The sequence below is a fragment of the Protopterus annectens genome, chromosome 6.part0 (assembly GCF_019279795.1).
Source record: "Protopterus annectens isolate FY-2018-M chromosome 6.part0, PAN1.0, whole genome shotgun sequence".
NCBI lineage: Eukaryota > Metazoa > Chordata > Ceratodontiformes > Protopteridae > Protopterus > Protopterus annectens.
Window position 1 is genome coordinate 1,347,934,052 of NC_056737.1, and position 12,632 is coordinate 1,347,946,683.

Here is a 12,632-nt window from a genome sequence, read left to right on the forward strand (position 1 = left end):
ATCTAGTATGGTTATCAGGATGGTACTATGGAACACATGCTTCTTTCTTAAGGAAAAAAAACACTGCTGAGGCAGACTTGTGTCAGAGTCAAGAGTGCACAGGGTGAGATTTACAAGATTCATATCAGGATCTGTGAAACATACTAAATCTATTCTTATTTCACACACAGTTTGGATTTTACTGTGAACTCCACGCGGTTTGTTAAGTTGTAATGGTTGCTGTGATATTCCAAGTATCCCAGAAACCCAATGAAACTCAACCTCAATGAGTCCCTTTCATTTAATACCCTCTTTCACTTCCATTCCTAAACCAACCCTGCGTGTCATCTCATTTAAAGGTGAGTATACAACTCACTTTTAGTCCATCCAATTTCCTTTTAATGTCAATATTACAAGAAGCCATGATCTCACAGGCATAGACAAAAAAGGAAAGACTACTTAATTATATTAAGAAATGCAGACTGCAAATAGCAATGCTATAGGAGGCACATTTGGAAAAAACTGAACTTATGAATTTGATGAAGAAAGGATTTCAGGGTGGATATTCTGCAGAATATCAGAGACAAAGGAAAACAGGAGTACATACACTGCTAGAGGGATGAAGATTATGTTGGCATGTATTTATCTTCCACATAAAACTATTTTGGAGCTTAAAAAATGTTGGGATAAATAATCTTTGTTTAACAGGAAATATTACTTACAGGTGGGGAGTGGAACTTGATATGCAACATTGAGGATGTATCTGGCAGGCCAAGAAGGGAAAGTATAACTAAAAAGGTAGATTTCTAAAGAAATTTATGAAAATATTATAGCAATAACCCACGCCTGGGTGTGGGTAATGCTAAATTTACCCACGGTTGGCGTGGTTTGGTCCGAGGGCGAAGCCCGAGGGACCAAACAAAGCCAACCGTGGGTAATTTAGCATTACCCACACCCAGGCGGTTATTGCTATTATACTATGACATTATTTAAGAAAAGAAACTGTTACTTTTCTTAAATAATGGCATAGTATAATGCCTGTTTACTGCCCTTCCGCAGATGTCTGGCATCCGGCAGTTCTGATGTACTGCGCCTGCGCAGTACATCAGAGTTGTAAAAGCAACGGAGAAAGCAAGATCTCCGTTGCTTATGTCTCGCTATGTTAAATGAGTTTAACATAGCGAGACAGTTTAAAATAAGCAACGGACATCTCCGTTGCTTATTTTAAACTGTCTCGCTATGTTAAACTCATTTAACATAGCGAGACACTAAAAAGCAACGGAGATCTTGCTTTCTCCGTGCTTTTAACACTGCCTCGCTATGTTAAATGGGTTTAACATATGAGATAGTTTAAAATAAGCAACGGAGATCTCCGCTGCTTATTTTAAGGTCTCGCTATGTTAAACCCATTTAACATAGCGAGACAGTGTTTAAAAAAAACGAGTTATACTAATGGAAAAAAGTCCGGGCGACCGGACCTTTTTCCATTAGTATAACTCGATTTACAACGGGCACGCTGGCCAATCAGCGTGCACGTTTTGGAGGGATCATGGTATAATTGGTATTAAAGTTGTGAATTCAGCAGAAGGAACTCAAGAGAGAATTTACATATTATTCCCCACTGTACAAAAGTTGGACTAGACTTGACAGAAATTAAATTCCACAGGAACGTGTCCATTTAATTGAGAACTTTGAGATAAATCCAACAACTATTTCAGATCGTGAGTCAATAATTACTAAGATAAAAATGCAGACTTCTAAGATGGCTGCACAATGAGTAACAGCTCGTTTCCAGCTCTCCCAGTATGAAAACAGAAACTCAGCAGAGAAGGCCAGTAGACTTGTGTTTATGAGTAAATTTCAGTAGCTGGCTAGTAAGTGCATTGCTTGGATGCCAGGAATAAAGAAATACAGAAGACCTGGAAAAAAATCAGCTACAAAAAGTGAGGAAGAAACACTGACTGGGGAAAGTTCTGCAGCTTTTCAGCAAAAAAGCAATGCAACCTTCAGACATGACTTCCAATAACCTACAGGAAGATACAAGACAACTGCATATAGACCTGGTTAAAATAAACAAAACACTGATGGAGTATATCAAAACAAACAACAAAAGGATGGAAAAAATGGAAGAAGCTTTAAACAGACATTCAGAAGAGATGACAAAGCTGTAAAAAATCAGAGGCTGAAATGATGAAAAACGCTGGCTGAATAGGAGACTACTCAGGAAGAGATGTTTAAAAAAATAATAGAATTAGAGGACAGAGTATGTAAGGAAAACCTGAGATTTTCAGCTATACCAGAGAAGATGGAAGGAACAAACCACATTCATTTTATGAAAGCACAAATAAGCAACTGGACTGGTATTCCACAGTAGTAGTTGTTAGTTGAAAGGGCACATTGTATGCATGTTGTATAAGAAAGTAACCTAGACCTCTAATAGTAAAGATGCAATCCTACCAGCAGAAGGAGTTGATTCTGACAAAACTGTGCAGAAGGACAAAAGACTAAAAGTGGAAGACAGCAGAGTGTTTTTTGGAAAATGATTACTCATTGTACACTAGGGAGAAGAGGAGTAAATTCATTACACTATTCAGGGAATGTTGAGACGCAGGTGTGAGATTCAAACTGCTGCATCCAACTGTCTTTAAAGTATTCTTCCCTGGAGGGTAAAATAATTTTTTGATGAAGTGCATGCTAAGAAGGAAATACAAACATTTGTCCAACAAAAAGTAAGCTGTGAAACAGAAGGAGATTCTGCTTATTGTTCTTCTCGTAATAAAGACCAGAGAGAAACTGTACCTGCAAAGCGTTTTCCAGTATTTCAACATAAAATGCTAGAGGAAGGAAGGGATCCCGAGAGGGAAGAGGAGGATGAAAAGGGAGCCCTGGATTCGGAGACAACTGCTGACTCCACCACAGAAGTTACTTCTTGAGACAAGGGAGAAGAGGAACTGTAAAGTCTAGAGGATGCGGATGTTGAAGCCAGACCATCTTCAGCAACTACTGGAACTTCCTCATGTGGAGTTTGGCCAGATGGAGCATCAGAATGGTGAAATGCATGAACCCCAAAGCTCTGAGAAACTCCCTGGCTGTAATGGAGGCCAGGGGAGAAGAGTTTGAAAGTAAGAAATGAGAGTTAAGGCCTTTGGAGGAGGCAGAAATGCCAGTATTGGCACTGTCTCAATCCTGCAACCCAGAAAGACATGATCGTGAGAAGGAGTCAGGGAAGACTTTTTGAAGCTTACTGTAAACCCCAGGCTCTGAAGAAGAGCAATGGTAAAATGATGATTTTGCAAAAGAATCTCTGGAGAAGATGCCTGAATCAGCAGGTCATCCAAGTAAGGAAATATTTGGAGCCCTTGAAGCCGGCAAAAAGCAATCACAGGAGCGAGACATTTGGTGAACACCACTGGGGCAGTAGAAAGTCCAAAGGGCAAAGCACAGAACTGAAAATGCCAGGAAGCAACAAAGAAGCACAAAAAACTCCTGAAAAGAGGATGGATCGGAATATGGAGATAAACATCCTTGAGATCCAGAAACACCAGAAAGGCCTGTGGGAACAAGACAGGGAAAAAGTATGTGAAGGGACAACATCCAAAAGGAAGGCACCTTCAGAAAAGTGTTTAGATGAGAGAGGTCTAGAATCAGTCTCCAAGTACCTTCTTTTCTGGGCATTAGAAACATTCATGAATAAAACTCCTTCCCTTTTTGGGACACAGACACCTGTTGAATAGTACCCTGAGACAAGAGATCTCGAAGAACCTCTGGGAATAAAGGAAGTTGTCCCTGAGGAGGCTGAGGAATGCCCATGAAAGGAGGATGGGAAATACACACCATGAGGTACCCCTAACGAATGACTGACAGAACCCAAGAATCCTGGGTGATTCAAAGACAAAAAGGAAGAGAAAGAGGAATGTGACTGGGAACAGGTGGACAGTCAGACATCACCTGGTTTGTCAGGAGAGAAAGACTTTAGAATCCCTGCAGCCTGAGTGGCTTTAGCAGGAGGAGCCCATTTACCACTCTTTTTATCTTTAGCAGGAGGGCAAGATTGCCTGCGAACAAAGGCTGGCTTAGAAGGGTAGTTTCTCTGATATTTAAGCACAGGAGAAACAAAGACATGTTTAAGCTCCTGTAAGGCCTTCCCCTTGTCCTGAGGAGACTTAAACAAACCAGCAATTGTTTCTCCAAACCAAAGTTTAGTATCCAGAGGAGCATCTGTCAACTTAGCCTTAATATCATTGGGTAAAGGTTGAAGCCTAAGCCAAGAATACCTCCTCAGTACTATACCAAAAGCAGCAGCCCAAGAAGAGGCATCTGGTGCATCATAACTACATGCGACAGAATGATGAACTACTCCAGAGGAAGTCCCTAGCAAGGAAAGAGCAGAAGATTTACTTTCACAGTCTGGAAGATCAGAAAAAAAGCTGACAAGCCTGAGAAAGAAGAGCCAACACATACCCAGATATATGGGTCTGATAATTAACAGCCCTAAAAACTAGCATAGCAGAAGTATAAACCTTCTTACCCAGCCTATCCATGGTTCTGCTGTCCTTGTCAGGCAGTAACTTGGACAAAGGAAGCAGCTGAACAGCTTATCAGAGGCTACAGACACCACAGAAGGTTCAGCATTGGGACATTTGAACAAAAAGAAACAATCCTCAGGCACCCTATAAAACCTATCAGATTTCTTGGAAGCAGGGGGCAGAGAATCAGGCACTTTAGAGGCATTAGAATAAACATATAGTAATGCAGCCAAGACAGGAGGAATAGCCACAGGTTTAAGAGATTCCATCTGCAGTAACTCATAGTACCTCATATGGATATCAGAAACCTGGGAACAATCCCACTTAAAAAATTCCATCATCCTAGACATTGTGTTCCCTAAGGAAATTTCCTCAGAAGGAGTATCTGGACTATTAGATTCCTCTTCCTCAGACCCATAATCTAAAGGAGAAGGAATCTGGGTAGTAAGTAAGGGATTCTTCATCAGGATCCAACTCTTCCTCAGAAGAATTTAATTCCCTGGGCCTTTTAGGTGAAGAAGAGGACCAAGGAGAAGCAGAAGCCGAAACCCCTCGAGGAGGCCTTAATGACAGTAAAGCATTAAATAACCCATGAGTAAAGGCCTGTCACTCAGTTTGCGGATCCCTAGGAGCAGAAGAAACATGTTTACTTTTATGTTTCTTTTTTAAGGGGATGTTTGTTCTAGAAAACTGACAGGGCCCTGACTCAGGACGGCATTCCAGTACCGTAGTACGAACTTCTTCCCTTAGAAGAAACTGCAGATCCCTAGACCCCTTGGAAACAATCAACCGCACGTAGTTCCCCCTGAATGCACAAAATGGATGACTGCAAAGTCTCGACTGACTTGCTGCCTGCCAGGTCCTCACCGGCCTCCAACCCAGATGTGGAAGAGAAATACAAAAACACAACCAAGCAAGTCTCCGGGTTTGTAATAACCTTGGGAGAAACCCCCAGCAGTGGCTGGACAGTGGAAGATTCTGGTCTTACCTTTTTCACCTTCTTCTTCCCTGACAGCTGACCCTTGGGGCATGAAGTTCCATCCATAGTATCTTTAGCAAGAAGCTTAAGATGCTGGTTCTCAAGATACAATGAAAGGGAAGAAAGCCTACTATGAAGGGTTTTCGGGACAGGCACATGACAAACTGAATAAGATGTATGGTCGTGAGAAGCTCCTAGGCAAAAAAGGCACTTTCTGTGGTGGTCTTTATGGGGAATCTGTATCCCACACTGGCATTTTCTTTTCCTGGATGACATTAACCCAAACAGCACAAAAATCAAGAAAATAACAAAAATCCCAATTGGGTACTTATCTGCAGTGGTGAGGACTTCAGCAAACAGGTGTAATCACCAGAATTCCAACAAATAGAAAAAAAATGGACAGAGGCAAACAGACTGATGGTTAAAAACAGTGCTTGGACTGGCAGCAAAGAAGTTTTAAGGATGGTACACCTGAACGTCACCTTTATGCCCTACGCTATGCGAGGAGTATGTAGGTGACATTCAGCATACCTTAAAGCAATAGTAGACTTTGGTAGACTGGTCGGACAATGGGTTTCATGGCAGGGAATTCCATAAGTTATGAATTCTGCAACAGTGAATGTAAGGGCATATACTGTTCTCTGAAAGCAATCAGGGGTTTTCCCAGCTCAAGAGCTTTAAAGATAAGACAAACCCAATTAGACTTCAAGTAAAGTTTTCTCTTTTTTTGAAATACAATGGAGATACTAATATTAACAGGTGCTTTTGTTTTTTTTTTTCTTTTTCTCCCTTCTTCTCTTTTTCTCTTTGTTCAGTTTTAAGAAATGCAGGCACTGCAATGTTAAAAAAAGGGGAAGGTCTGGTTAGGAGAGTTTGAAAAAAGAAAAATCAGTGTGGTTTTTCCCATGTTTGCATAGGGAAATGACTGGGTTAAGACTCTAGGCATTATCCAATAACAAGTTTATTACAAAGCATACAAATGATAAAAAATACTGAATATTATAGGGCTTTTTTCTGGTAAACAAGGTACCCTTAGCTGATTTGTGTCTGGTTTGCATGTCATAGAAGTCAATTTAATAAAGATAAATGGCTTGGAGAAAGTGTTTACTAAAAACATTCAAATGTTTTCTCAGCTGGGAGAGTTATAAAGACAGACAAAATCAAACAGCACTTACTAATAGCCCAGGCTGTTCCATACATCTTAGCATGACTAACCTTTCATTTTGGTTACCTCTAGCCTGTCTTTCTGGCTATCAACTTACAACTTTTGTTCTTATTAGGAAGCAAGAACTTCAATATTTGAAGATGTACATAGTTTTGTGTGTTATTAAGTTAATAGGTTTTATGGTTTTTTGGGGTGGGGGTTGTTTGTTCTGTTTGAGGGATTTCAAAAAAACAAAAAGTTATGTAAGATGTGGCATAGGTTCAAATGGATATGACAAGAAACAACTGTATAAAAGACCAATGCGCCGAACGGTATATGCATGTAACATAAAAGATGGAACTATGACTGTGGTTAGGGATGCATATAACAGGCAATAGGGGGCTAGAATGTATTGGAGAAAACTGGCAAAGGAACCAAGGTACTGGGAGCAAATAACTAGAAAGGGAAAGGTAACAGAATGGGGAGAAGCCAAGTATTTACTTAGACTGCAGGTTACAGATTGTCTTCCTAATCAAGGATTGATATCACAGTATAGGCTAAGAGAAAGAAATAGGGCGGAGTTCTAAATGAAATACCAGCACTGGCAGAGTTTTTAATAGAATCTAGAATAGAAGCTGCCATTAAAAAAGGAATAATTACTAGAGCATATAAAATATTACATTATAATTACAAGAATCAATCAGAGGAGCTTAGAAAGGATTGGGAAGTAACACTGGCTAAGCTATTCACAAAGAGACAATGAGGAGACATATGTACATCTCCCAAATATGCAACAAAGTCTAGAAGATTTAGGATCTTTGCCTGGAAGTATTTACATAGGCATTTTTATACACTAGTAGACTCCAAAGAAGTTTTCCTCAGTTGGATAGCAAATGTTGGAGGTGTGACGGGCAAAAAAGAAGTGGTTGGGAACTTATTTTTTGGGAGTGTAATGAGCTGGCAGACTTTGGACCGCTCTGTCAGAGATGCTGGGTGTGCAGATTGGATTGACTGGGGACATGATTTTCTTGAGCTATGATACAGAATCAGAATTGCCTAGACATAATAAACCCTTGCTGAGTCTAATTATGGTGGCAGCCAAAAAAGCAATTACCAGAAAATAGAAATCAAAGTTTAGACTAAGGTTACTAAAAGTAGTGAATATAGTAACAAAGATAAAACAACTGGAATTAGGATCTTTAGAAAACGGAAGTAGCAAACTACATAGGAAATAATGGGAATTGTGGGAACAGTATATGCAAAGAAGGAATGAGGTTTAAGAGGCAGGATTTGAATGAGCCATACAATACCTAATTGACAATTACGGGATAGATTATGTTTGCAAATACAGTTGTTTCAATGGTGTCTGCGTTGTATAATGTTTGCAACTAAAGTGGTGTCAATGTTGTTTGTTTTTCATTTATATATATGTAAGATTGCCTCTGTCATACGTGATAATTTAATAAAGATGTTTATTGAAAAAAAAAAAAGATAAAAATGCAGAGTAATGAAGCAAAGTTGAGACACTGGTGCTACCCCACCTACCAGTTAAAAAGAGAAGAATATAAGGGATAGGAAGTGGAAATTATCCGGGAGTTACTAGGGGAGATAGAAAGTAATCCAGAAGTTATAGCTGGTGAATGGGATAAATGAAAGTGGAGTTTAAAAATAGGGTAGAAATACAAGAAAAAGAGATCTGATTAAGAAGTAATGAGTTATTTAGAGGAACTGACAAAGGTTAAAGTATTTATTTATTTATTGACATTTGTTAACCAGGTTTGTCCAACTGGACTTGTGGCCCATTTTCAGTGGAGACCCGAGGAGAAAAGCTCCAGTAATACATTTTAAAACAAGTACAATTTTAAACAATATTGATATAACAGCAGTTATAGCAAAATGATTCACATATGTTGGGATACATGCACAGAGTTAAAGTTGCATTAAAAAGAAGCTAAGTAACAATTTTACATTGATATAGTTCAATAGGTCAACGATGAACATTTTTTGTTTGTATAAAATTGTGCAAATACATAGTAGACACATTGGAGAGAAAGGTGTAATGAGGTACTAAGTATGGTCCTTTTGAGGGTACATAAAAGGAAGGAAGACTAGTTAGGGTCATGGCAAGGGCAGGTTCTACAAATAAGGGGAATTTCACAGAAGAAGAAGAGCAACTGCAGCATGCTAAATAGAAAATAAGCAAGTTAAGGCTCTTTAATGGATGAGTTTAGAAAGCTTGAGGTTAAGCAAATCTTTTTTGATAGTAACTCCACAGCACAAAAACCTTCATCACGACTTAGGCAACATAAAGTAGAAAGGATTGTTGCCAAACCTAGGAAGCCTATCACAAGAAAAATAACCAGGTATCTTGTGGAGGGATTATATTTCAGAAAATTTTAAGAAAATTCTCAACAACTAACACTTAAAATAGGAGGTGATGAGATAAAAATGGTGCAGTATAACCAATCTGCAGGAAAGTCTCCAAGAATATATGGTATGCCAGTAGAGGTTTGGAAGCTAGATAGGAAGAAAGTGATGAAGTTCTAGAAGGTTTTGTTGAACAGTATTTTAAAAGCAGGGAAGGCACCAGCATCCTGGCAAAAAAGCTGTGGTCGCTGTAATACCTAAACACGGTAATAAAGACCTATCTGATCCAACTTCACATAGGCCCATTTCAATTTTAATCCATGATTATAAAGTGTTTATGTCTAGAATTACTAAAAGAATGGCAAAGGTGATGCCAAAATTGATAGATATGAACCAATATGGTTTTGTGGCGGGGATACAAACATTAGACAACCTTAAAAGAACAATAATGTTCCAGAGGGAAGTAGAATATAAGAAAATGCTACTGTTATTGGTGGGTCTTGATGGAGTGAAAGCATTTGACATAGTAAGCTGGTATTTTATCAGTAGGGCAAATGAAGAATTTCCATTTCCTGATCCAATAATATGGTTCATTAAAAGTATATATGACGGACTGGAGGCAAAAATCAAAGTGGGAGGGTTCCTTTTGGATACACTGTGTCTGAACAGAGGAATCAGGCAGGGTTGTCTTGTTTCCCCTTTATTATTTGTGTTATATTTAGAACCACTGGCAAAAAAGGGACTCAGAAACTCAAGGAAATAATTGGCATGGTGTTCAAGAAAATTTTGCTTCATTTGCAGATAACTTTATTTTGTTCCTGATGGAACCAGAAAGGGACATATCAGTATTGTAGAATATTCCAAGACAGTTCCTTTTTTTGAGATGTAAAATTAATGAAAATAAAGCAAAGACTATAACTATAAACTATGTACACACATGAATTGGTCCAGAAAAATACATATTTATGGGGACATGATAAAATGAAATAATTAGGAGTATGGCAGGTAAGGATATGTAGGAAGAGACAAAACAAAAGGTAATACAAAAACTGAGAAACTGGAAGCTCTTGTTTATGGCTATGCATAGCAAGATACAAGCAGTAAAATGTTTTTAGTCTCTCTAGTTATACACAGGTCAGGCATATTTTTATCAACCACAGGAGAAGCTGTGGATAGTAATTAATAAAGAGTTGAAGGATTTTATTTGCGAGGGAAAGAGGGCAAGAGTTAAGAGGGATAAGTTGATCCACCCAATAGAACAAGGAGGTTAGAGACTACCTAATTTGAAGGGATATTTTAGAGTTACACAGTTAAGGCTCTTATACATAAGGCAATCAGAAAGCTACAATTCAAAGTGGAAAGGAATGATGAAGAAGCAGGGAGGGAAAGGGGGTAATTAATAAGGAAAAAATGAGATTTTGGATGCAGAGTTTTAATGAGAACAACAACTGTCATGCAAAATATTACATTCATAAAGTAGCAGAAAGTATACTAAGAACTAAGCCAACACCGGAATGGAGATTCTGCCAATGACAAGAGGGGGCTGGAATTTACTGAAGGAAGATGGCAAAGGAACAAAGGTATTGGGTACAAATAATTAGAGAAAAAAGGTACCAGAATGGGAAAAGGCTAAGAAGATATTTGGAATGCAGGCTAGTGATTGCCTTCCCTATTAGGGATCAATATATAGCAGAGTATAGACAAAGAGAACGAGATAGGGGAATCCTAAATGAAAGACCTGCACTGGTTGAGTTTTTAATTGATTCTAGAACAAAAGCTGATGTTAAAAATGGATAATTAGTAGGGCATATAAAGTACTGCAAAAAAAATTGGGAACACATGATAAGATATACAATTCACAAAAAAATTGGGGGGACATATTTATGGCTCCCAAACATGCAACAAAAATCGAGACAACTGAGAGGTACATTTCTAACAACCAATACAGAGACAGTAAAAGCCATTACAACATTCACTGAGAGCAAGATCAATGCTAACAATGTTATTTTTCTTGAGGATTTCAACCTTCACTAGAGCTCCAGTGTCAAAAGTCAATGAAATAATTCCCTTGACATAGTAGCCCTTTTCACCAATTACCTAATGCTCTAACACGACCTAACAACTTTGGCAACAATTGTCCCCTAACAGATGGTTTCTCACTACCACCCTACAAATACTCGTCATTCTAGAAATCCATCCCCAATTCAGTACGGATCACAGCTTAATCTGTATTTGTCCACCAAACCAGCTACAATTCCATGAAATACTACTACTAGCTGTGCCTTTAAATAAAATCAAGAAACCTCTATCACTTGAATAACAAAATACAAACTGGCCTTGTGTTACTAGACAAAATAACCCTGATAGATTCTTGGAACATTTATTGAACATTTTCCTGTTCAAGACAAGTATTAGGTGTTTTAAACATAATCCTGCCTCTTCACTAAATTATAAATAGCTATTTACAGCAAAGAATAATAAGTAAATAAGTGAAATTCCTCAAAATACTTGAAACCAATACAAAGAACATTTTGTGTAAAAGTTATCTACTTCAAACAATGCCAGACAAGATTCAAACCTCAACAATGCCAAATAAGACTCTTAATTCAGAATGATCTTATCTAGAGGTTAGTAACTTAAGTAGCATCAGAGTCTCTTTTCAGAGAGTATGAAGGACAGACATTTTTCTTATGCCTTCAATTTAAGCTTTAAAAATAAATCATTCACACCAATATCTGCTGATAGTATCTTACAACCTCTACCCTATTTAAAAGATTTTACCTACATTCTATTAAAAATATCACTCCAAGAAATAAATTTCTGTTTCAGAAAACTGTTTACTTATGTTGCAGCAGGCTCAGATGGTTTAGCTTCAAATTTTCTAATAACCTGTGTTGCTTTCATTGTCAAGCCCTTTCAACATATTCCTTACCTGTAGAAAGAACCCATAATCATGCACTAAGTAATGTAACTTTAATGCACTTTTCTTTATTTTCAAAAGGGTTTACCTTTGTTCCGATTTTGCTCCCTAGATGTGGTGCACACATTAAAGGAGCTTAGGTTATTTACAAGAAAGTTAAGCTTGAGTATATCCCACTTTAAACCCTCTAGTTTCAGCTTTTGAAAAATCATGTGAATCTAACCTTCATGAACTAGCAAGAATATCTAACCCGTTCCCTTGGTACAATTTATCAGCATTCGAGATGGAGATTTTGTGTCAGCTTACCAAGGACAAGTCATTGCCTATCATGAAGCCTAATGGGGGATAGGGGTACTGTTTTGTATGATAGTATTTTGTATTCTTCTACTATGTTCACTCTATTACAGGACACTTCCATCTATGTACCTGTTTCTATGAATGAGATCCAAACTGCTTACCCAAAATTGATTTAGTTTTGGAAGACTGTATTTTACAACTTATGTTTAATAGAGAATTATCAATTTTTTACATAACCCTCGTCCTCAAATACCTAGGATCTTTGGTATACCCAAAACTCAAAGTTATTTTTCGTCTGCCTTTCAGGCCGATAGTAGCAGGGGAATCCTACAAAACTCATCCTTTGGCTATTTTTATAGATAAGCTTTTAAAACCTGCCTATCAATACATTCTCCATATTTTGTGTGATTCATGGGATTT

At 38.1% G+C, this 12,632-nt stretch overlaps 1 protein-coding gene across 1 annotated transcript in view; it reads right to left on the reverse strand.

The window, feature by feature from the left end:
• Positions 1-12,632, reverse strand: part of ADCY5 (adenylate cyclase 5) — a 1,187,789-nt gene that overhangs the window by 171,199 nt on the left and 1,003,958 nt on the right. The gene's annotated exons all lie outside the window — the stretch shown is intronic.